Here is a 23,126-nt window from a genome sequence, read left to right as displayed (position 1 = left end):
TGTCAGAAAGCTTCTTTCTCTTTGTTATCGGAGGATACTTCCTTTGGCCCTGTAGTCTTCAAAGGGATCCGAAATATCTGTTCTCAGATTCCACAGAAAGAAGGCTAGCCAAGAGATCCACGAAATACAGATGTAACTCTGTGAGATGAATTAACAGAAAACTAAGCAGTTTCTCAGAATGCTTCTTTCCAGATTTCATCTGTGGATATTTCCTTTTTCACCATAGCCCTCTAGGGGCTTCCAAATATCACTCTGCCAATTCCACAAGAACTGTCTTAGCGAAAGGCTTCTTGAGGGGAAAGTTGTAACTCTGTGAGATGATTTCACAGAACACAAAGAAGTTTCTCAGAAAGCTTCTTTCTCTTTGTTATCGGAGGATATTTGCTTTGTCCCTGTAGTCCTTAAAGGATTCCGAAATATCTGTTCTCAGATTCTACAGAAATAAGGCTAGCAAAGAGATCCACGAAATACAGATGTAACTCTGTGAGATGAATTAACAGAACACTAAGCAGTTTCTCAGAAAGCTTCTTTCCAGATTTCATCTGAGGATATTTCCTTTTTCACCATAGCCGTCTATGGGCTTCCAAATATCACTTTGGGAATTCCACAAGAACTGTCTTAGCGAAAGGCTTCTTCTAGGGAAAGCTGTAACTCAGTGAGATAATTTCACAGAACACAAAGAAGTTTCTCAGAAAGCTTATTTCTCTTTGTTATCGGAGGATATTTCCTTTGGCCCTATAGTCTTCAAAGGGATCCGAAATATCTGTTCTCAGATTCCACAGAAATAAGGCTAGCAAAGAGATCCACGAAATACAGATGTAATTCTGTGAGATGAATTAACAGAACACTAAGCAGTTTCTCAGAAAGCTTCTTTCCAGATTTCATCTGAGGATATTTCCTTTTTCACCATAGCCCTCTATGGGCTTCCAAATATCACTCTGCCAATTCCACAAGAACTGTCCTAGCGAAAGGCTTCTTGAGGGGAAAGCTGTAACTCATTGAGATGATTTCACAGAACACAAAGCAGTTTCTCAGAAAGCTTCTTTCCAGATTTTATCTAGGGATATTTCCTTTTTCACCATAGCCCTCTAGGGGCTTCCATATATCACTTTGCAAATTCCACAAGGACTGTCTTAGCGAAAGGGTTCTTGAGGGGAAAGCTGTAACTCTGTGAGATGATTTCACAGAACACAAAGAAGTTTCTCAGAAAGCTTCTTTCTCTTTGTTATCGGAGGATATTTCCTTTAGCCCTGTAGTCTTCAAAGGGATCCGAAATATCTGTTCTCAGATTCCACAGAAATAAGGCTAGCAAAGAGATCCACGAAATACAGATGTAACTCTGTGAGATGAATTAACAGAACACTAAGCAGTTTCTCAGAAAGCTTCTTTCCAGATTTCATCTGTGGATATTTCCTTTTTCACCATAGCCCTCTATGGGCTTCCCAATATCACTTTGCCAATTCCACAAGAACTGTCGTAGCGAAAGACTTCTTGAGGGGAAAGCTGTAACTCTGTGAGATGATTTCAGAGAACACAAAGAAGTTTCTCGGAAAGCTTCTGTCTCTTTGTTATCGGAGGATATTTCCTTTGGCCCCGTAGTCTTCAAAGGGATCCGAAATATCTGTTCTCAGATTCCACACAAATAAGGCTAGCAAAGAGATCCACGAAATCCAGATGTAACTCTGTGAGATGAATTCACAGAACACTAAGCAGTTTCTCAGAAAGCTTCTTTCCAGATTTCATCTGAGGATATTTCCTTTTTCACCATAGCCCTCTAGGGGCTTCCCAATATCACTTTGCCAATTCCACAAGAACTGTCTTAGCGAAAGGCTTCTTGAGGGGAAAGCTGTAACTCTGTGAGATGATTTCACAGAACACAAAGAAGTTTCTCAGAAAGCTTCTTTCTCTTTGTTATCGGAGGATATTTCCTTGGCCCTATAATCTTCAAAGGGATATGAAATATCTGTTCTCAGATTCCACATAAATAAGGCTAGCAAAGAGATCCACGAAATACAGATGTAACTCTGTGAGATGAATTAACAGAACACTAAGCAGTTTCTCAGAAAGCTTCTTTCCAGATTTCATCTGAGGATATTTCCTTTCTCACCATAGCCCTCTATGGACTTCCCAATATCACTTTGCCAATTCCACAAGAACTGTCTTATCGAAAATCTTCTTGACGGGAAAGCTGTAACTCTGTGAGATGATTTCAAGGGACACAAAGAAGTTTGTCAGAAAGCTTCTTTCTCTTTGTTATCGGAGGATACTTCCTTTGGCCCTGTAGTCTTCAAAGGGATCCGAAATATCTCTTCTCAGATTACACAGAAAGAAGGCTAGCCAAGAGATCCACGAAATACAGATGTAACTCTGTGAGATGAATTAACAGAAAACTAAGCAGTTTCTCAGAATGCTTCTTTCCAGATTTTATCTGTGGATATTTCATTTTTCACCATAGCCCTCTAGGGGCTTCCAAATATCACTCTGCCAATTCCACAAGAACTGTCTTAGCGAAAGGCTTCTTGAGGGGAAAGTTGTAACTCTGTGAGATGATTTCACAGAACACAAAGAAGTTTCTCAGAAAGCTTCTTTCTCTTTGTTATCGGAGGATATTTGCTTTGTCCCTGTAGTCTTTAAAGGGTTCCGAAATATCTGTTCTCAGATTCTACAGAAATAAGGCTAGCAAAGAGATCCACGAAATACAGATGTAACTCTGTGAGATGAATTAACAGAACACTAAGCAGTTTCTCAGAAAGCTTCTTTCCAGATTTCATCTGAGGATATTTCCTTTTTCACCATAGCCGTCTATGGGCTTCCAAATATCACTTTGGCAATTCCACAAGAACTGTCTTAGCGAAAGGCTTCTTCTAGGGAAAGCTGTAACTCAGTGAGATGATTTCACAGAACACAAAGAAGTTTCTCAGAAAGCTTATTTCTCTTTGTTATCGGAGGATATTTCCTTTGGCCCTATAGTCTTCAAAGGGATCCGAAATATCTGTTCTCAGATTCCACAGAAATAAGGCTAGCAAAGAGATCCACGAAATACAGATGTAATTCTGTGAGATGAATTAACAGAACACTAAGCAGTTTCTCAGAAAGCTTCTTTCCAGATTTCATCTGAGGATATTTCCTTTTTCACCATAGTCGTCTACGGGCTTCCAAATATCACTTTGCCAATTCCACAATAACTGTCTTAGCGAAAGGCTTCTTCTAGGGAAAGCTGTAACTCTGTGAGATGATTTCACAGAACACAAAGAAGTTTCTCAGAAAGCTTCTTTCTCTTTGTTATCGGAGGATATTTCCTTTGGCCCTTCTAGGGAAAGCTGTAAGTCTGCGAGATGAATTAACAGAACACTAAGCAGTTTCTCAGAAAGCTTCCTTCCAGATTTCATCTGAGGATATTTCCTTTTTCACCATAGCCCTTTAAGGGCTTACAAACATCACTTTGCCAATTCCACAAGAACTATCTTAGCAAAAGGATTGTTGAGGGGAAAGCTGTAACTCTGTGAGATGATTTCACAGAACACAAAGAAGTTTCTCAGAAATCTTCTTTCTCTTTGTTATCGGAAGTTATTTCCTTTGGCCCTATATTCTTAAAAGGTATCCGAAATATCTGTTCTCAGATTCCACAGAAATAAGGCTAGCAAGAGATCCACGAAATACAGATGTAACCCTGTGAGATGAATTAACAGAACATGAAGCAGTTTCTCAGAAAGCTGCTTTCCAGATTTCATCTAAGGATATTTCCTTTTTCACCTTAGCCCTCTATGGGCTACCAAATATCACTTTGCCAATTCCACAAGAACTGTCTCAGCGAAAGGCTTCTTCTACGGAAAGCTGTAACTCTGTGAGATGGTTTCACAGAACACAAAGAAGTTTCTCAGAAAGCTTCTTTCTCTTTGTTATCGAAGGATATTTCCTTTGGCCCTATAGTCTTCAAAGACATTCCAAATATCTGTTCTCAGATTCCACAGAAATAAGGCTAGCAAAGAGATCCACGAAATACAGATGTAACTCTGTGAGATGAATTCACAGAACACTAAGCAGTTCTCAGAAAGCTTCTTTCCAGATTTCATCTGAGGATATTTCCTTTTTCACCATAGCCCTCTATGGGCTTCCAAATATCACTCTGCCACTTCCACAAGAACTGTCTTAGCGAAAGGCTTCTTGAGGGGAAAGCTGTAACTCTGTGAGATGATTTTACAGAACACAAAGAAGTTTGTCAGAAAGTTTCTTTCTCTTTGTTATCGGAGGATATTTGCTTTGGCCTTGTACTTTTCAAAGGGATCCGAAATATCTGTTCTCAGGTTCTACAGAAATAAGGGTAGCAAAGAGATCCACGAAATACAGATGGAACTCTGTGAGATGATTTAACGGAACACTAAGCAGTTTCTCAGAAAGCTTCTTTCCAGATTTCATCTGAGGATATTTCCTTTTTCACCTTAGCCCTCTATGGGCTTCCAAATATCGCTTTGCCAATTCCACAACAACTGTCTTAGCGAAAGGCTTCTTGAGGGGAAAGCTGTAACTCTGTGAGATGATTTCACAGAACACAAAGAAGTTTCTCAGAAAGCGTCTTTCTCTTTGTTATCTGAGGATATTTCCTTTGGCCCTATGGTCTTCAAAGGGATCCGAAATATCTGTTCTCAGATTCCACAGAAATAAGGCTAGCAAAGAGATCCACGAAATACAGATGTAACTCTGTGAGATGAATTAACAGAACACTAAGCAGTTTCTCAGAAAGCTTCTTTCCAGATTTCATCTGTGGATATTTCCTTTTTCACCATAGCCCTCTATGGGCTTCAAAATATCACTTTGCCAATTCCACAAGAACTCTCTTAGCGAAAGGCTTCTTGAGGGGAAAGCTGTAACTCTGTGAGAAGATTTCAGAGAACACAAAGAAGTTTCTCGGAAAGCTTCTGTCTCTTTGTTATCGGAGGATATTTCCTTTGGCCCCATAGTCTTCAAAGGGATCCGAAATATCTGTTCTCAGATTCCACAGAAAGAAGGCTAGCAAAGAGATCCACGTAATACAGATGTAACTCTGTGAGATGAATTAACAGAACAGTAAGCAGTTTCTCAGAAAGCTTCTTTCCAGATTTCATCTGAGGATATTTCCTTTTTCACCATAGCCCTATAGGGGCTTCCCAAAATCACTTTGCCAATTCCACAAGAACTGTCTTAGCGAAAGGCTTCTTGAGGGGAAAGCTGTAACTCTGTGAGATGATTTCACAGAACACAAAGAAGTTTCTCAGAAAGCTTCTTTCTCTTTGTTATCGGAGGATATTTCCTTGGCCCTATAATCTTCAAAGGGATATGAAATATCTGTTCTCAGATTCCACAGAAATAAGGCCAGCAAAGAGATCCACGAAATACAGATGTAACTCTGTGAGATGAATTAACAGAACACTAAGCAGTTTCTCAGAAAGCTTGTTTCCAGATTTCATCTGAGGATATTTCCTTTTTCACCATAGCCCTCTATGGACTTCCCAATATCACTTTGCCAATTCCACAAGAACTGTCTTAGCGAAAGTCTTCTTGACGGGAAAGCTGTAACTCTGTGAGATGATTTCAAGGGACACAAAGAAGTTTGTCAGAAAGCTTCTTTCTCTTTGTTATCGGAGGATACTTCCTTTGGCCCTGTAGTCTTCAAAGGGATCCGAAATATCTGTTCTCACATTCCACAGAAAGAAGGCTAGCAAAGAGATCCACGAAATACAGATGTAACTCTGTGAGATGAATTAACAGAACACTAAGCAGTTTCTCAGAATGCTTCTTTCCAGATTTCATCTGAGGATATTTCCTTTTTCAAAATAGCCCTCTAGGGGCTTCCAAATATCACTCTGCCAATTCCACAAGAACTGTCTTAGCGAAAGGCTTCTTGAGGGGAAAGTTGTAACTCTGTGAGATGATTTCACAGAACACAAAGAAGTTTCTCAGAAAGCTTCTTTCTCTTTGTTATCGGAAGATATTTGCTTTGTCCCTGTAGTCTTTAAAGGGTTCCGAAATATCTGTTCTCAGATTCTACAGAAATAAGGCTAGCAAAGAGATCCACGAAATACAGATGTAACTCTGTGAGATGAATTAACAGAACACTAAGCAGTTTCTCAGAAAGCTTATTTCCAGATTTCATCTGAGGATATTTCCTTTTTCACCATAGCCGTCTATGGGCTTCCAAATATCACTTTGGCAATTCCACAAGAACTGTCTTAGCGAAAGGCTTCTTCTAGGGAAAGCTGTAACTCAGTGAGATGATTTCACAGAACACAAAGAAGTTTCTCAGAAAGCTTCTTTCTCTTTGTTATCGGAGGATATTTCCTTTGGCCCTATAGTCTTCAAAGGGATCCGAAATATCTTTTCTCAGATTCCACAGAAATAAGGCTAGCAAAGAGGTCCACGAAATACAGATGTAATTCTGTGAGATGAATTAACAGAACACTAAGCGGTTTCTCAGAAAGCTTCTTTCCAGATTTCATCTGAGGATATTTCCTTTTTCACCATAGTCGTCTATGGGCTTCCAAATATCACTTTGCCAATTCCACAAGAAGTGTCTTAGCGAAAGGCTTCTTCTAGGGAAAGCTGTAACTCTGTGAGATGATTTCACAGAACACAAAGAAGTTTCTCAAAAAGCTTCTTTCTCTTTGTTATCGGAGGATATTTCCTTTGGCCCTATAGTCTTCAAAGGGATCCGAAATATCTGTTCTCAGATTCCACAGAAAGAAGGCTAGCAAAGAGATCCACGAAATACAGATGTAACTCTGTGAGATGAATTAACAGAACACTAAGCAGTTTCTCAGAATGCTTCTTTCCAGATTTCATCAGAGGATATTTCCTTTTTCACCATAGCCCTCTATGGGCTTCCAAATATCACTTTGCCAATTCCACAAAACTGTCTTAGCGAAAGGCTTCTTGAGGGGAAAGCTGTAACTCTGTGAGATGATTTCACAGAACACAAAGAAGTTTCTCATAAAGCTTCTTTCTCTTTGTTATCGGAGGATATTTCCTTTGGCCCTATAGTCTTCAAAGGGATCCGAAATATCTGTTCTCAGATTCCACAGAAATAAGGGTAGCAAAGAGATCCACGAAATCCAGATGTAACTCTGTGAGATGAATTCACAGAACACTAAGCAGTTCTCAGAAAGCTTCTTTCCAGATATCATCTGAGGATATTTCATTTTTCACCTTAGCCCTCTATGGGCTTCCAAATATCACTCTGCCACTTCCACAAGAACTGTCTTAGCGAAAGGCTTCTTGAGGGGAAAGCTGTAACTCTGTGAGATGATTTTACAGAACACAAAGAAGTTTGTCAGAAAGTTTCTTTCTCTTTGTTATCGAGGATATTTGCTTTGGCCTTGTACTTTTCAAAGCGATCCGAAATATCTGTTCTCAGATTCCACAGAAATAAGGCTAGCAAAGAGATCCACGAAATACAGATGTAACTCTGTGAGATGAATTAACAGAACACTGAGCAGTTTGTCAGAAAGCTTCTTTCCAGATTTCATCTGAGGATATTTCCTTTTTCACCATAGCCCTATATGGGCTTCCCAATATCACTTTGCCAATTCCACAAGAACTGTCTTAGCGAAAGGCTTCTTCTAAGGAAAGCTGTAACTCTGTGAGATGATTTCACAGAACACAAAGAAGTTTCTCAGAAAGCTTCTTTCTCTTTGTTATCGGAGGATATTTCCTTTGGCCCTATAGTCTTCAACGGGATCCGAAATATCTGTTCTCAGGTTCTACAGAAATAAGGGTAGCAAAGAGATCGAAGAAATACAGATGGAACTCTATGAGATGATTTAACAGAACACTAAGCAGTTTCTCAGAAAGCTTCTTTCCAGATTTCATCGGAGGATATTTCCTTTTTCAACATAGCCCTCTACGGGCTTCCAAATATCACTTTGCCAATTCCACAACAACAGTCTTAGCGAAAGGCTTCTTGAGGGGAAAGCTGTAACTCTGTGAGATGATTTCACAGAACACAAAGAAGTTTCTCAGAAAGCTTCTTTCTCTTTGTTATCGGAGGATATTTCCTTGGCCCTATAATCTTCAAAGATATCTGAAATATCTGTTCTCAGAGTCCACAGAAATAAGGCTAGCAAAGAGATCCACGAAATACAGATGTAACTCTGTGAGATGAATTAACAGAACACTAAGCAGTTTCTCAGAAAGCTTCTTTCAAGATTTCATCTGAGGATATTTCCTTTTTCAACATAGCCCTCTAGGGGCTTCCAAATATCACTTTGCCAATTCCACAAGAACTGTCCTAGCGAAAGGCTTCTTGAGGGGAAAGCTGTAACTCACTGAGATGATTTCACAGAACACAAAGAAGTTTCTCAGAAAGCTTCTTTCTCTTTGTTATCGGAGGATATTTCCTTTGGCCCTATAGTCTTCAAAGGGATCCGAAATATCTGTTCTCAGATTCCACAGAAATAAGGCTAGCAAAGAGATCCACGAAATACAGATGTAACTCTGTGAGATGAATTAACAGAACACTTAGCAGTTTCTCAGAAAGCTTCTTTCCAGATTTCATCTGAGGATATTTCCTTTTTCACCATAGCCCTCTATGGGCTTCCAAATATCACTTTGCCAATTCCACAAGAACTGTCTTAGCGAAACGCTTCTTGAGGGGAAAGCTGTAACTCTGTGAGATGATTTCACAGAACACAAAGAAGTTTCTCAGAAAGCTTCTTTCTCTTTGTTATCGGAAGATATTTCTCTTGGCCCTATAGTCTTCAAAGGGATCCGAAATATCTGTTCTCAGATTCCACAGAAATAAGGCTAGCAAAGAGATCCACGAAATACAGATGTAACTCTGTGAGATGAATTAACAGAACACGAAGCAGTTTCTCAGAAAGCTGTTTTCCAGATTTCATCTCAGGATATTTCCTTTTTCACCATAGCCCTCTACGGGCTACCAAATATCACTTTGCCAATTCCACAAGAACTGTCTTAGCGAAAGGCTTCTTCTAGGGAAATCTGTAACTCTGTGAGATGATTTCACAGAACACAAAGAAGTTTCTCAGAAAGCTTCTTTCTCTTTGTTCTCGGAGGATATTTCCTTTGGCCCTGTAGTCTTCAAAGGGATTCGCAATATCTGTTCTCAGATTCCACAGACATAAGGCTAGCAAAGAGATCCACGAAATACAGATGTAACACTGTGAGATGAATTAACAGAACACTAAGCAGTTTCTCAGAAAGCTTCTTTCCAGATTTCATCTGAGGACATTTCCTTTTTCACCATAGCCCTCCTGGGGCTTCCAAATATCACTCTGCCAATTCCACAAGAACTGTCCTAGCGAAAGGCTTCTTGACGGGAAAGCTGTAACTCTTTGAGATGATTTCACAGAACACAAAGAAGTTTCTCAGAAAGCTTCTTTCTCTTTGTTATCGGAGGATATTTCCTTTGGCCCTATAATCTTCAAAGGGATCCGAAATATCTGTTCTCAGATTCCACAGAAATAAGGCTAGCAAAGTGATCCACGAAATACAGATGTAACTCTGTGAGATGAATTAAGAGAACACTAAGCAGTTTCTCAGAAAGCTTCTTTCTAGATTTCATCTGAGGATATTTCCTTTTTCACCATAGCCCTATATGTGCTTCCCAATATCAATTTGCCAATTCCACAAGAACTGTCTTACCGAAAGGCTTCTTCTAGGGAAAGCTGTAACTCTGTGAGATGATTTCACAGAACACAAAGAAGTTTCTCAGAAAGCTTCTTTCTCTTTGTTATCGGAGGATATTTCCTTTGGCCCTATAGTCTTCAAAGGGATTCGCAATATCTGTTCTCAGATTCCACAGAAATAAGGCTAGCAAAGAGATCCACGAAATACAGATGTAACACTGTGAGATGAATTAACAGAACACTAAGCAGTTTCTCAGAAAGATTCTTTCCAGATTTCATCTGAGGATATTTCCTTTTTCACCATAGCCCTCTAGGGGCTTCCAAATATCACTCTGCCAATTCCACAAGAACTGTCCTAGCGAAAGGCTTCTTGAGGGGAAAGCTGTAACTCTTTGAGATGATTTCACAGAACACAAAGAAGTTTCTCAGAAAGCTTCTTTCTCTTTGTTATCGGAGGATATTTCCTTTGGCCCTATATTCTTCAAAGGGATCCGAAATATCTGTTCTCAGATTCCACAGAAATAAGGCTAGCAAAGAGATCCACGAAATACAGATGTAACTCTGTGAGATGAATTAACAGAAGACTAAGCAGTTTCTCAGAAAGCTTCTTTCCAGATTTCATCTGAGGATATTTCCTTTTTCACCATAGCCCTATATGGGCTTCCCAATATCAATTTGCCAATTCCACAAGAACTGTCTTAGCGAAAGGCTTCTTCTAGGGAAAGCTGTAACTCTGTGAGATGATTTCACAGAACACAAAGAAGTTTCTCAGAAATCTTCTTTCTCTTTGTTATCGAAAGATATTTAAATTGGCCCTATACTCTTCAAAGGGATCCGAAATATCTGTTCTCAGATTCCACAGAAATAAGGCTAGCAAAGAGATCCACGAAATACAGATGTAACTCTGTGAGATGAATTAACAGAACATGAAGCAGTTTCTCAGAAAGCTGCTTTCCAGATTTCATCTGAGGATGATTCCTTTTTCACCCTAGCCCTCTAAGGGCTACCAAATATCACCTTGCCAATTCCACAAGAACTGTCTCAGCGAAAGGCTTCTTCTAGGGAAAGCTGTAACTCTGTGAGATGATTTTACAGAACACAAAGAACTTTGTCAGAAAGTTTCTTTCTCTTTGTTATTGGAGGATATTTGCTTTGGGCCTGTAGTTTTCAAAGGGATCCGAAATATCTGTTCTCAGATTCCACAGAAATATGGCTAGCAATGAGATCCACGAAATACAGATGTAACTCTGTGAGGTGAATTAACAGAACACTAAGCAGTTTTTTAGAAAGCTTCTTTCCATATTTCATCTGAGGATATTTTCTTTTTCACCATAGCCGTCTATAGGCTTACAAATATCACTTTGCCAATTCCACAAGAACTGTCTTAGCGAAAGGCTTCTTCTAGGGAAAGCTGTAACTCTGTGAGATGATTTCACATAACACAAAGAAGTTTCTCAGAAAGCTTCTTTCTCTTTGTTATCGGAGGATATTTCCTTTGGCCCTATAGTCTTCAAAGGGATCCGAAATATCTGTTCTCAGATTCCACAGAAATAAGGCTAGCAAAGAGATCCACGAAATACAGATGTAACTGTGTGAGATGAATTAACAGAACACTAAGCAGTTTCTCAGAAAGCTTCTTTCCAGATTTTATCTAGGGATATTTCCTTTTTCACCATAGCCCTCTAGGTGCTTGGATATATCACTTTGCCAATTCCACAAGGACTGTCTTAGCGAAAGGCTTCCTGAGGGGAAAGCTGTAACGCTGTGAGTTGATTTCACAGAACACAAAGAAGTTTCTCATAAAGCTTCTTTCTCTTTGTTATCGGAGGATATTTCCTTTGGCCGTATAGTCTTCAAAGAAATCCGAAATATCTGTTCTCAGATTCTACAGAATTAAGGCTAGCAAACAGATGCACGAAATACAGATGTAACTCTGTGAGATGAATTAACGGAACACTAAACAGTTCTTCAGAAAGCTTCTTTCCAGATTTCATCTGAGGATATTTCCTTTTTCACCATAGCATTCTATGGGCTTCCAAATATCACTTTGACAATTCCACAAGAACTGTCTTAGCGAAAGGCTTCTTGAAGTGAAAGCTGTAACTCTGTGAGATGATTTCACAGAACACAAAGAAGTTTCTCAGAAAGCTTCTTTCTCTTTGTTATCGGAGGATATTTCCTTTGGCACGATAGTCTTCAAAGGGATCCGAAATATCTGTTCTCAGATTCCACAGAAATAAGGCTAGCAAAGAGATTCACGAAATACAGATGTAACTCTGTGAGGTGAATTAACAGAACACTAAGCAGTTTCTCAGAAAGCTTCTTTCCAGATTTCATCTGAGGATATTTCCTTTTTCACCATAGCCCTCTATGGGCTTCCAAATATCACTTTGCCAATTCCACAAGAACTGTCTTAGCGAAACACTTCTTGAGGGGAAAGCTGTAACTCTGTGAGATGATTTCACAGAACACAAAGAAGTTTCTCAGAAGGCTTCTTTCTCTTTGTTATCGGAAGATATTTCTCTTGGCCCTATAGTCTTCAAAGGGATCCGAAATATCTGTTCTCAGATTCCACAGAAATAAGGCTAGCAAAGAGATGCACGAAATACAGATGTAACTCTATGAGATGAATTAACAGAACACGAAGCAGTTTCTCAGAAAGCTGTTTTCCAGATTTCATCTCAGGATATTTCCTTTTTCACCATAGCCCTCTAAGGGCTACCAAATATCACTTTGCCAATTCCAAAAGAACTGTCTTAGCGAAAGGCTTCTTCTAGGGAAATCTGTAACTCTGTGAGATGATTTCAGAAAACACAAAGAAGTTTCTCAGAAAGCTTCTTTCTCTTTGTTATCGGAGGATATTTCCTTTGGCCCTATAGTCTTCAAAGGGATTCGCAATATCTGTTCTCAGATTCCACAGAAACAAGGCTAGCAAAGAGATCCACGAAATACAGATGTAACACTGTGAGATGAATTAACAGAAAACTAAGCAGTTTCTCAGAAAGCTTCTTTCCAGATTTCATCTGAGGATATTTCCTTTTTCACCATAGCCCTCTAGGGGCTTCCAAATATCACTCTGCCAATTCCACAAGAACTGTCCTAGCGAAAGGCTTCTTGAGGGGAAAGCTGTAACTCTTTGAGATGATTTCACAGAACACAAAGAAGTTTCTCAGAAAGCTTCTTTCTCTTTGTTATCGGAGGATATTTCCTTTGGCCCTATATTCTTCAAAGGGATCCGAAATATCTGTTCTCAGATTCCACAGAAATAAGGCTAGCAAAGACATCCACGAAATACAGATGTAACTCTGTGAGATGAATTAACAGAACACTAAGCAGTTTCTCAGAAAGCTTCTTTCCAGATTTCATCTGAGGATATTTCCTTTTTCACCATATCCCTATAAGCGCTTCCCAGTATCACTTTGTCAATTCCACAAGAACTGTCTTAGCGAAAGGCTTCTCCTAGGGAAAGCTGTAACTCTGTGAGATGATTTAACAGAACACAAAGAAGTTTCTCAGAAAGCTTCTTTCTCTTTGTTATCGGAGGATATTTCCTTTGGCCCTATAGTCTTCAAAGGGATCCGAAATATCTGTTCTCAGATTCCACAGAAATAAGGCTAGCAAAGAGATCCACGAAATACAGATGTAACTCTGTGAGATGAATTAACAGAACACTAAGCAGTTTCTCAGAAAGCTTCTTTCCAGATTTCATCTGAGGATATTTCCTTTTTCACCATAGCCCTCTATGGGCTTCCAAATATCACTTTGCCAATTCCACAAGAACTGTCTTAGCGAAACGCTTCTTGAGGGGAAACCTGTAACTCTGTGAGATGATTTCACAGAACACAAAGAAGTTTCTCAGAAAGCTTCTTTCTCTTTGTTATCGGAAGATATTTCTCTTGGCCCTATAGTCTTCAAAGGGATCCGAAATATCTGTTCTCAGATTCCATAGAAATAAGGCTAGCAAAGAGATCCAGGAAATACAGATGTAACTCTGTGAGATGAATTAACAGAACACGAAGCAGTTTCTCAGAAAGCTGTTTTCCAGATTTCATCTCAGGATATTTCCTTTTTCACCATAGCCCTCTATGGGCTACCAAATATCACTTTGCCAATTCCAAAAGAACTGTCTTAGCGAAAGGCTTCTTCTAGGGAAAGCTGTAACTCACTGCGATGATTTCACAGAACACAAAGAAGTTTCTCAGAAAGCTTCTTTCTCTTTGTTATGGGAGGATATTTCCTTTGGCCCTATAGTCTTCAAAGGGATCCGAAATATCTGTTCTCAGATTCCACAGAAATAAGGCTAGCAAAGAGATCCACGAAATACAGATGTAACTCTGTGAGATGAATTAACAGAACACTAAGCAGTTTCTCAGAAAGCTTCTTTCCAGATTTCATCTGAGGACATTTCCTTTTTCACCATAGCCCTCTAGGGGCTTCCAAATATCACTCTGCCAATTCCACAAGAACTGTCCTAGCGAAAGGCTTCTTGACGGGAAAGCTGTAACTCTTTGAGATGATTTCACAGAACACAAAGAAGTTTCTCAGAAAGCTTCTTTCTCTTTGTTATCGGAGGATATTTCCTTTGGCCCTATAATCTTCAAAGGGATCCGAAATATCTGTTCTCAGATTCCACAGAAATAAGGCTAGCAAAGTGATCCACGAAATACAGATGTAACTCTGTGAGATGAATTAACAGAAGACTAAGCAGTTTCTCAGAAAGCTTCTTTCTAGATTTCATCTGAGGATATTTCCTTTTTCACCATAGCCCTATATGTGCTTCCCAATATCAATTTGCCAATTCCACAAGAACTGTCTTACCGAAAGGCTTCTTCTAGGGAAAGCTGTAACTCTGTGAGATGATTTCACAGAACACAAAGAAGTTTCTCAGAAAGCTTCTTTCTCTTTGTTATCGGAGGATATTTCCTTTGGCCCTATAGTCTTCAAAGGGATTCGCAATATCTGTTCTCAGATTCCACAGAAATAAGGCTAGCAAAGAGATCCACGAAATACAGATGTAACACTGTGAGATGAATTAACAGAACACTAAGCAGTTTCTCAGAAAGATTCTTTCCAGATTTCATCTGAGGATATTTCCTTTTTCACCATAGCCCTCTAGGGGCTTCCAAATATCACTCTGCCAATTCCACAAGAACTGTCCTAGCGAAAGGCTTCTTGAGGGGAAAGCTGTAACTCTTTGAGATGATTTCACAGAACACAAAGAAGTTTCTCAGAAAGCTTCTTTCTCTTTGTTATCGGAGGATATTTCCTTTGGCCCTATATTCTTCAAAGGGATCCGAAATATCTGTTCTCAGATTCCACAGAAATAAGGCTAGCAAAGAGATCCACGAAATACAGATGTAACTCTGTGAGATGAATTAACAGAAGACTAAGCAGTTTCTCAGAAAGCTTCTTTCCAGATTTCATCTGAGGATATTTCCTTTTTCACCATAGCCCTATATGGGCTTCCCAATATCAATTTGCCAATTCCACAAGAACTGTCTTAGCGAAAGGCTTCTTCTAGGGAAAGCTGTAACTCTGTGAGATGATTTCACAGAACACAAAGAAGTTTCTCAGAAAGCTTCTTTCTCTTTGTTATCGGAGGATATTTCCTTTGGCCCTATAGTCTTCAAAGGGATCCGAAATATCTGTTCTCAGATTCCACAGAAATAAGGCTAGCAAAGAGATAAACGAAATACAGATGTAACTCTGTGAGATGAATTAACAGAACACTAAGCAGTTTCTCAGAAAGCTTCTTTCCAGATTTCATCGGAGGATATTTCCTTTTTCACCTTAGCCCTCTATGGGCTTCCAAATATCACTTTGCCAATTCCACAAGAACTGTCTTAGCGAAAGGGTCCTTGAGGGGAAAGCTGTAAATCTGTGAGATGATTTCACAGAACACAAAGAAGTTTCTCAGAAAGCTTCTTTCTCTTTGTTATCGGAAGATATTTTCCTTTGCCCTATATTCTTCAAAGGGATCCGAAATATCTGTTCTCAGATTCCACAGAAATAAGGCTAGCAAAGAGATCCACGAAATACAGATGTAACTCTGTGAGATGAATTAACAGAACACGAAGCAGTTTCTCAGAAACTTCTTTCCAGATTTCATCTGAGGATATTTCCTTTTTCACCATAGCCCTTTAAGAGCTTCCAAATATCACTTTGCCAATTCCACAAGAACTGTCATAGCAAAAGGGTTGTTGAGGGGAAAGCTGTTACTCTGTGAGATGATTTCACAGAACACAAAGAAGTTCCTCAGAAATCTTCTTTCTCTTTGTTATCGAAAGATATTTAAATTGGCCCTATACTCTTCAAAGGGATCCGAAATATCTGTTCTCAGATTCCACAGAAATAAGGCTAGCAAAGAGATCCACGAAATACAGATGTAACTCTGTGAGATGAATTAACAGAACATGAAGCAGTTTCTCAGAAAGCTGCTTTCCAGATTTCATCTGAGGATGATTCCTTTTTCACCCTAGCCCTCTAAGGGCTACCAAATATCACCTTGCCAATTCCACAAGAACTGTCTCAGCGAAAGGCTTCTTCTAGGGAAAGCTGTAACTCTGTGAGATGATTTTACAGAACACAAAGAACTTTGTCAGAAAGTTTCTTTCTCTTTGTTATTGGAGGATATTTGCTTTGGGCCTGTAGTTTTCAAAGGGATCCGAAATATCTGTTCTCAGATTCCACAGAAATATGGCTAGCAATGAGATCCACGAAATACAGATGTAACTCTGTGAGGTGAATTAACAGAACACTAAGCAGTTTTTTAGAAAGCTTCTTTCCATATTTCATCTGAGGATATTTTCTTTTTCACCATAGCCGTCTATAGGCTTACAAATATCACTTTGCCAATTCCACAAGAACTGTCTTAGCGAAAGGCTTCTTCTAGGGAAAGCTGTAACTCTGTGAGATGATTTCACATAACACAAAGAAGTTTCTCAGAAAGCTTCTTTCTCTTTGTTATCGGAGGATATTTCCTTTGGCCCTATAGTCTTCAAAGGGATCCGAAATATCTGTTCTCAGATTCCACAGAAATAAGGCTAGCAAAGAGATCCACGAAATACAGATGTAACTGTGTGAGATGAATTAACAGAACACTAAGCAGTTTCTCAGAAAGCTTCTTTCCAGATTTTATCTAGGGATATTTCCTTTTTCACCATAGCCCTCTAGGTGCTTCGATATATCACTTTGCCAATTCCACAAGGACTGTCTTAGCGAAAGGCTTCCTGAGGGGAAAGCTGTAACGCTGTGAGTTGATTTCACAGAACACAAAGAAGTTTCTCATAAAGCTTCTTTCTCTTTGTTATCGGAGGATATTTCCTTTGGCCGTATAGTCTTCAAAGAAATCCGAAATATCTGTTCTCAGATTCTACAGAATTAAGGCTAGCAAACAGATGCACGAAATACAGATGTAACTCTGTGAGATGAATTAACAGAACACTAAACAGTTCTTCAGAAAGCTTCTTTCCAGATTTCATCTGAGGATATTTCCTTTTTCACCATAGCCTTCTATGGGCTTCCAAATATCACTTTGACAATTCCACAAGAACTGTCTTAGCGAAAGGCTTCTTGAAGTGAAAGCTGTAACTCTGTGAGATGATTTCACAGAACACAAAGAAGTTTCTCAGAAAGCTTCTTTCTCTTTGTTATCGGAGGATATTTCCTTTGGCACGATAGTCTTCAAAGGGATCCGAAATATCTGTTCTCAGATTCCACAGAAATAAGGCTAGCAAAGAGATTCACGAAATACAGATGTAACTCTGTGAGGTGAATTAACAGAACACTAAGCAGTTTCTCAGAAAGCTTCTTTCCAGATTTCATCTGAGGATATTTCCTTTTTCACCATAGCCCTCTATGGGCTTCGCAATATCACTTTGCCAATTCCACAAGAACTGTCTTAGCGAAACACTTCTTGAGGGGAAAGCTGTAACTCTGTGAGATGATTTCACAGAACACAAAGAAGTTTCTCAGAAGGCTTCTTTCTCTTTGTTATCGGAAGATATTTCTCTTGGCCCTATAGTCTTCAAAGGGATCCGAAATATCTGTTCTCAGATTCCACAGAAATAAGGCTAGCAAAGAGATGCACGAAATACAGATGTAACTCTGTGAGATGAATTAACAGAACACGAAGCAGTTTCTCAGAAAGCTGTTTTCCAGATTTCATCTCAGGATATTTCCTTTTTCACCATAGCCCTCTAAGGGCTACCAAATATCACTTTGCCAATTCCAAAAGAACTGTCTTAGCGAAAGGCTTCTTCTAGGGAAATCTGTAACTCTGTGAGATGATTTCAGAAAACACAAAGAAGTTTCTCAGAAAGGTTCTTTCTCTTTGTTATCGGAGGATATTTCCTTTGGCCCTATAGTCTTCAAAGGGATTCGCAATATCTGTTCTCAGATTCCACAGAAACAAGGCTAGCAAAGAGATCCACGAAATACAGATGTAACACTGTGAGATGAATTAACAGAAAACTAAGCAGTTTCTCAGAAAGCTTCTTTCCAGATTTCATCTGAGGATATTTCCTTTTTCACCATAGCCCTCTAGGGGCTTCCAAATATCACACTGCCAATTCCACAAGAACTGTCCTAGCGAAAGGCTTCTTGAGGGGAAAGCTGTAACTCTTTGAGATGATTTCACAGAACACAAAGAAGTTTCTCAGAAAGCTTCTTTCTCTTTGTTATCGGAGGATATTTCCTTTGGCCCTATATTCTTCAAAGGGATCCGAAATATCTGTTCTCAGATTCCACAGAAATAAGGCTAGCAAAGACATCCACGAAATACAGATGTAACTCTGTGAGATGAATTAACAGAACACTAAGCAGTTTCTCAGAAAGCTTCTTTCCAGATTTCATCTGAGGATATTTCCTTTTTCACCATAGCCCTATAAGCGCTTCCCAGTATCACTTTGCCAATTCCACAAGAACTGTCTTAGCGAAAGGCTTCTCCTAGGGAAAGCTGTAACTCTGTGAGATGATTTAACAGAACACAAAGAAGTTTCTCAGAAAGCTTCTTTCTCTTTGTTATCGGAGGATATTTCCTTTGGCCCTATAGTCTTCAAAGGGATCCGAAATATCTGTTCTCAGATTCCACAGAAATAAGGCTAGCAAAGAGATCCACGAAATACAGATGTAACTCTGTGAGATGAATTAACAGAACACTAAGCAGTTTCTCAGAAAGCTTCTTTCCAGATTTCATCTGAGGATATTTCCTTTTTCACCATAGCCCTCTATGGGCTTCCAAATATCACTTTGCCAATTCCACAAGAACTGTCTTAGCGAAACGCTTCTTGAGGGGAAACCTGTAACTCTGTGAGATGATTTCACAGAACACAAAGAAGTTTCTCAGAAAGCTTCTTTCTCTTTGTTATCGGAAGATATTTCTCTTGGCCCTATAGTCTTCAAAGGGATCCGAAATATCTGTTCTCAGATTCCATAGAAATAAGGCTAGCAAAGAGATCCAGGAAATACAGATGTAACTCTGTGAGATGAATTAACAGAACACGAAGCAGTTTCTCAGAAAGCTGTTTTCCAGATTTCATCTCAGGATATTTCCTTTTTCACCATAGCCCTCTATGGGCTACCAAATATCACTTTGCCAATTCCAAAAGAACTGTCTTAGCGAAAGGCTTCTTCTAGGGAAATCTGTAACTCTGTGAGATGATTTCACAGAACACAAAGAAGTTTCTCAGAAAGCTTCTTTCTCTTTGTTATCGGAGGATATTTCCTTTGGCCCTATAGTCTTCAAAGGGATTCGCAATATCTGTTCTCAGATTCCACAGAAATAAGGCTAGCAAAGAGATCCTAGAAATACAGATGTAACACTGTGAGATGAATTAACAGAACACTAAGCAGTTTCTCAGAAAGCTTCTTTCCAGATTTCATCTGAGGATATTTCCTTTTTCACCATAGCCCTCTAGGGGCTTCCAAATATCACTCTGCCAATTCCACAAGAACTGTCCTAGCGAAAGGCTTCTTGAGGGGAAAGCTGTAACTCTTTGAGATGATTTCACAGAACACAAAGAAGTTTCTCAGAAAGCTTCTTTCTCTTTGTTATCGGAGGATATTTCCTTTGGCCCTATATTCTTCAAAGGGATCCGAAATATCTGTTCTCAGATTCCACAGAAATAAGGCTAGCAAAGAGATCCACGAAATACAGATGTAACTCTGTGAGATGAATTAACAGAACACTAAGCAGTTTCTCAGAAAGCTTCTTTCCAGATTTCATCTGAGGATATTTCCTTTTTCACCATAGCCCTCTATGGGCTTCCAAATATCACTTTGCCAATTGCACAAGAACTGTGTTAGCGAAAGGCTTCTTGAGGGAAAAGCTGCAACTCTGTGAGATGATTTCACAGAACACAAAGAGGTTTCTCAGAAAGCTTCTTTCTCTTTGTTATCGGAGGATATTTAATTTGGCCCTATTGTCTTCAAAGGGATCCGAAATATCTGTTCTCTGATTCCACAGAAATAAGGCTAGCAAAGAGATCCACGAAATACAGATGTAACTCTGTGAGATGAATTAACAGAAAACTAAGCAGTTTCTCAGAAAGCTTTTTCCAGATTTCATCTGAGGATATTTCCTTTTTCACCATAGCCCTCTATGGGCTTCCAAATATCACTTTTGCCAATTCCACAAGAACTGTCTTAGCGAAGGGCTTCTTGAGGGAAAGCTGTAACTCTGTGAGATGATTTCACAGAACACAAAGAAGTTTCTCAGAAAGCTTCTTTCTCTTTGTTATCGGAGGATATTTCCTTTGGCCCTATAGTCTTCAAAGGGATCCGAAATATCTGTTCTCAGATTCCACAAAAATAAGGCTAGCAAAGAGATCCACGCAATACAGATGTAACTCTGTGAGATGAATTAAGAGAACACTAAGCAGTTTCTCAGAAAGCTTCTTTCCAGATTTCATCAGAGGATATTTCCTTTTTCACCATAGCCCTATATGGGCTTCCCAATATCAATTTGTCAATTCCACAAGAACTGTCTTACCGAAAGGCTTCTTCTAGGGAAGGCTGTAACTCTGTGAGATGATTTCACAGAACACAAAGAAGTTTCTCAGAAAGCTTCTTTCCAGATTTCATCTGAGGATATTTCCTTTTTCACCATAGCCCTCTATGGGCTTCCAAATATCACTTTGCCAATTCCACAAGATCTGTCTTAGCGAAACGCTTCTTGAGGGGAAAGCTGTAACTCTGTGAGATGATTTCACAGAACACAAAGAAGTTTCTCAGAAAGCTTCTTTCTCTTTGTTATCGGAGGATATTTCCTTTGGCCCTATAGACTTCAAAGGGATCCGAAATATCTGTTCTCAGATTCCACAGAAATAAGGCTAGCAAAGAGATCCACGAAATACAGATGTAACTCTGTGAGATGAATTAACAGAACACTAAGCAGTTTCTCAGAAAGCTTCTTTCCAGATTTCATCGGAGGATATTTCCTTTTTCACCTTAGCCCTCTATGGGCTTCCAAATATCACTTTGCCAATTCCACAAGAACTGTCTTAGCGAAAGGGTCCTTGAGGGGAAAGCTGTAAATCTGTGAGATGATTTCACAGAACACAAAGAAGTTTCTCAGAAAGCTTCTTTCTCTTTGTTATCGGAAGATATTTTCCTTTGCCCTATATTCTTCAAAGGGATCCGAAATATCTGTTCTCAGATTCCACAGAAATAAGGCTAGCAAAGAGATCCACGAAATACAGATGTAACTCTGTGAGATGAATTAACAGAACACGAAGCAGTTTCTCAGAAACTTCTTTCCAGATTTCATCTGAGGATATTTCCTTTTTCACCATAGCCCTTTAAGAGCTTCCAAATATCACTTTGCCAATTCCACAAGAACTGTCATAGCAAAAGGGTTGTTGAGGGGAAAGCTGTTACTCTGTGAGATGATTTCACAGAACACAAAGAAGTTCCTCAGAAATCTTCTTTCTCTTTGTTATCGAAAGATATTTAAATTGGCCCTATACTCTTCAAAGGGATCCGAAATATCTGTTCTCAGATTCCACAGAAATAAGGCTAGCAAAGAGATCCACGAAATACAGATGTAACTCTGTGAGATGAATTAACAGAACATGAAGCAGTTTCTCAGAAAGCTGCTTTCCAGATTTCATCTGAGGATGATTCCTTTTTCACCCTAGCCCTCTAAGGGCTACCAAATATCACCTTGCCAATTCCACAAGAACTGTCTCAGCGAAAGGCTTCTTCTAGGGAAAGCTGTAACTCTGTGAGATGATTTTACAGAACACAAAGAACTTTGTCAGAAAGTTTCTTTCTCTTTGTTATTGGAGGATATTTGCTTTGGGCCTGTAGTTTTCAAAGGGATCCGAAATATCTGTTCTCAGATTCCACAGAAATATGGCTATCAATGAGATCCACGAAATACAGATGTAACTCTGTGAGGTGAATTAACAGAACACTAAGCAGTTTTTTAGAAAGCTTCTTTCCATATTTCATCTGAGGATATTTTCTTTTTCACCATAGCCGTCTATAGGCTTACAAATATCACTTTGCCAATTCCACAAGAACTGTCTTAGCGAAAGGCTTCTTCTAGGGAAAGCTGTAACTCTGTGAGATGATTTCACATAACACAAAGAAGTTTCTCAGAAAGCTTCTTTCTCTTTGTTATCGGAGGATATTTCCTTTGGCCCTATAGTCTTCAAAGGGATCCGAAATATCTGTTCTCAGATTCCACAGAAATAAGGCTAGCAAAGAGATCCACGAAATACAGATGTAACTGTGTGAGATGAATTAACAGAACACTAAGCAGTTTCTCAGAAAGCTTCTTTCCAGATTTTATCTAGGGATATTTCCTTTTTCACCATAGCCCTCTAGGTGCTTCGATATATCACTTTGCCAATTCTACAAGGACTGTCTTAGCGAAAGGCTTCCTGAGGGGAAAGCTGTAACGCTGTGAGTTGATTTCACAGAACACAAAGAAGTTTCTCATAAAGCTTCTTTCTCTTTGTTATCGGAGGATATTTCCTTTGGCCGTATAGTCTTCAAAGAAATCCGAAATATCTGTTCTCAGATTCTACAGAATTAAGGCTAGCAAACAGATGCACGAAATACAGATGTAACTCTGTGAGATGAATTAACAGAACACTAAACAGTTCTTCAGAAAGCTTCTTTCCAGATTTCATCTGAGGATATTTCCTTTTTCACCATAGCCTTCTATGGGCTTCCAAATATCACTTTGACAATTCCACAAGAACTGTCTTAGCGAAAGGCTTCTTGAAGTGAAAGCTGTAACTCTGTGAGATGATTTCACAGAACACAAAGAAGTTTCTCAGAAAGCTTCTTTCTCTTTGTTATCGGAGGATATTTCCTTTGGCACGATAGTCTTCAAAGGGATCCGAAATATCTGTTCTCAGATTCCACAGAAATAAGGCTAGCAAAGAGATTCACGAAATACAGATGTAACTCTGTGAGGTGAATTAACAGAACACTAAGCAGTTTCTCAGAAAGCTTCTTTCCAGATTTCATCTGAGGATATTTCCTTTTTCACCA

Source organism: Macaca fascicularis, chromosome 15, assembly GCF_037993035.2.
Source record: "Macaca fascicularis isolate 582-1 chromosome 15, T2T-MFA8v1.1".
Classification (NCBI taxonomy): domain Eukaryota; kingdom Metazoa; phylum Chordata; class Mammalia; order Primates; family Cercopithecidae; genus Macaca; species Macaca fascicularis.
The sequence above is the reverse complement of the archived record's forward strand: the minus strand, read 5'-3'. Positions refer to the sequence as shown.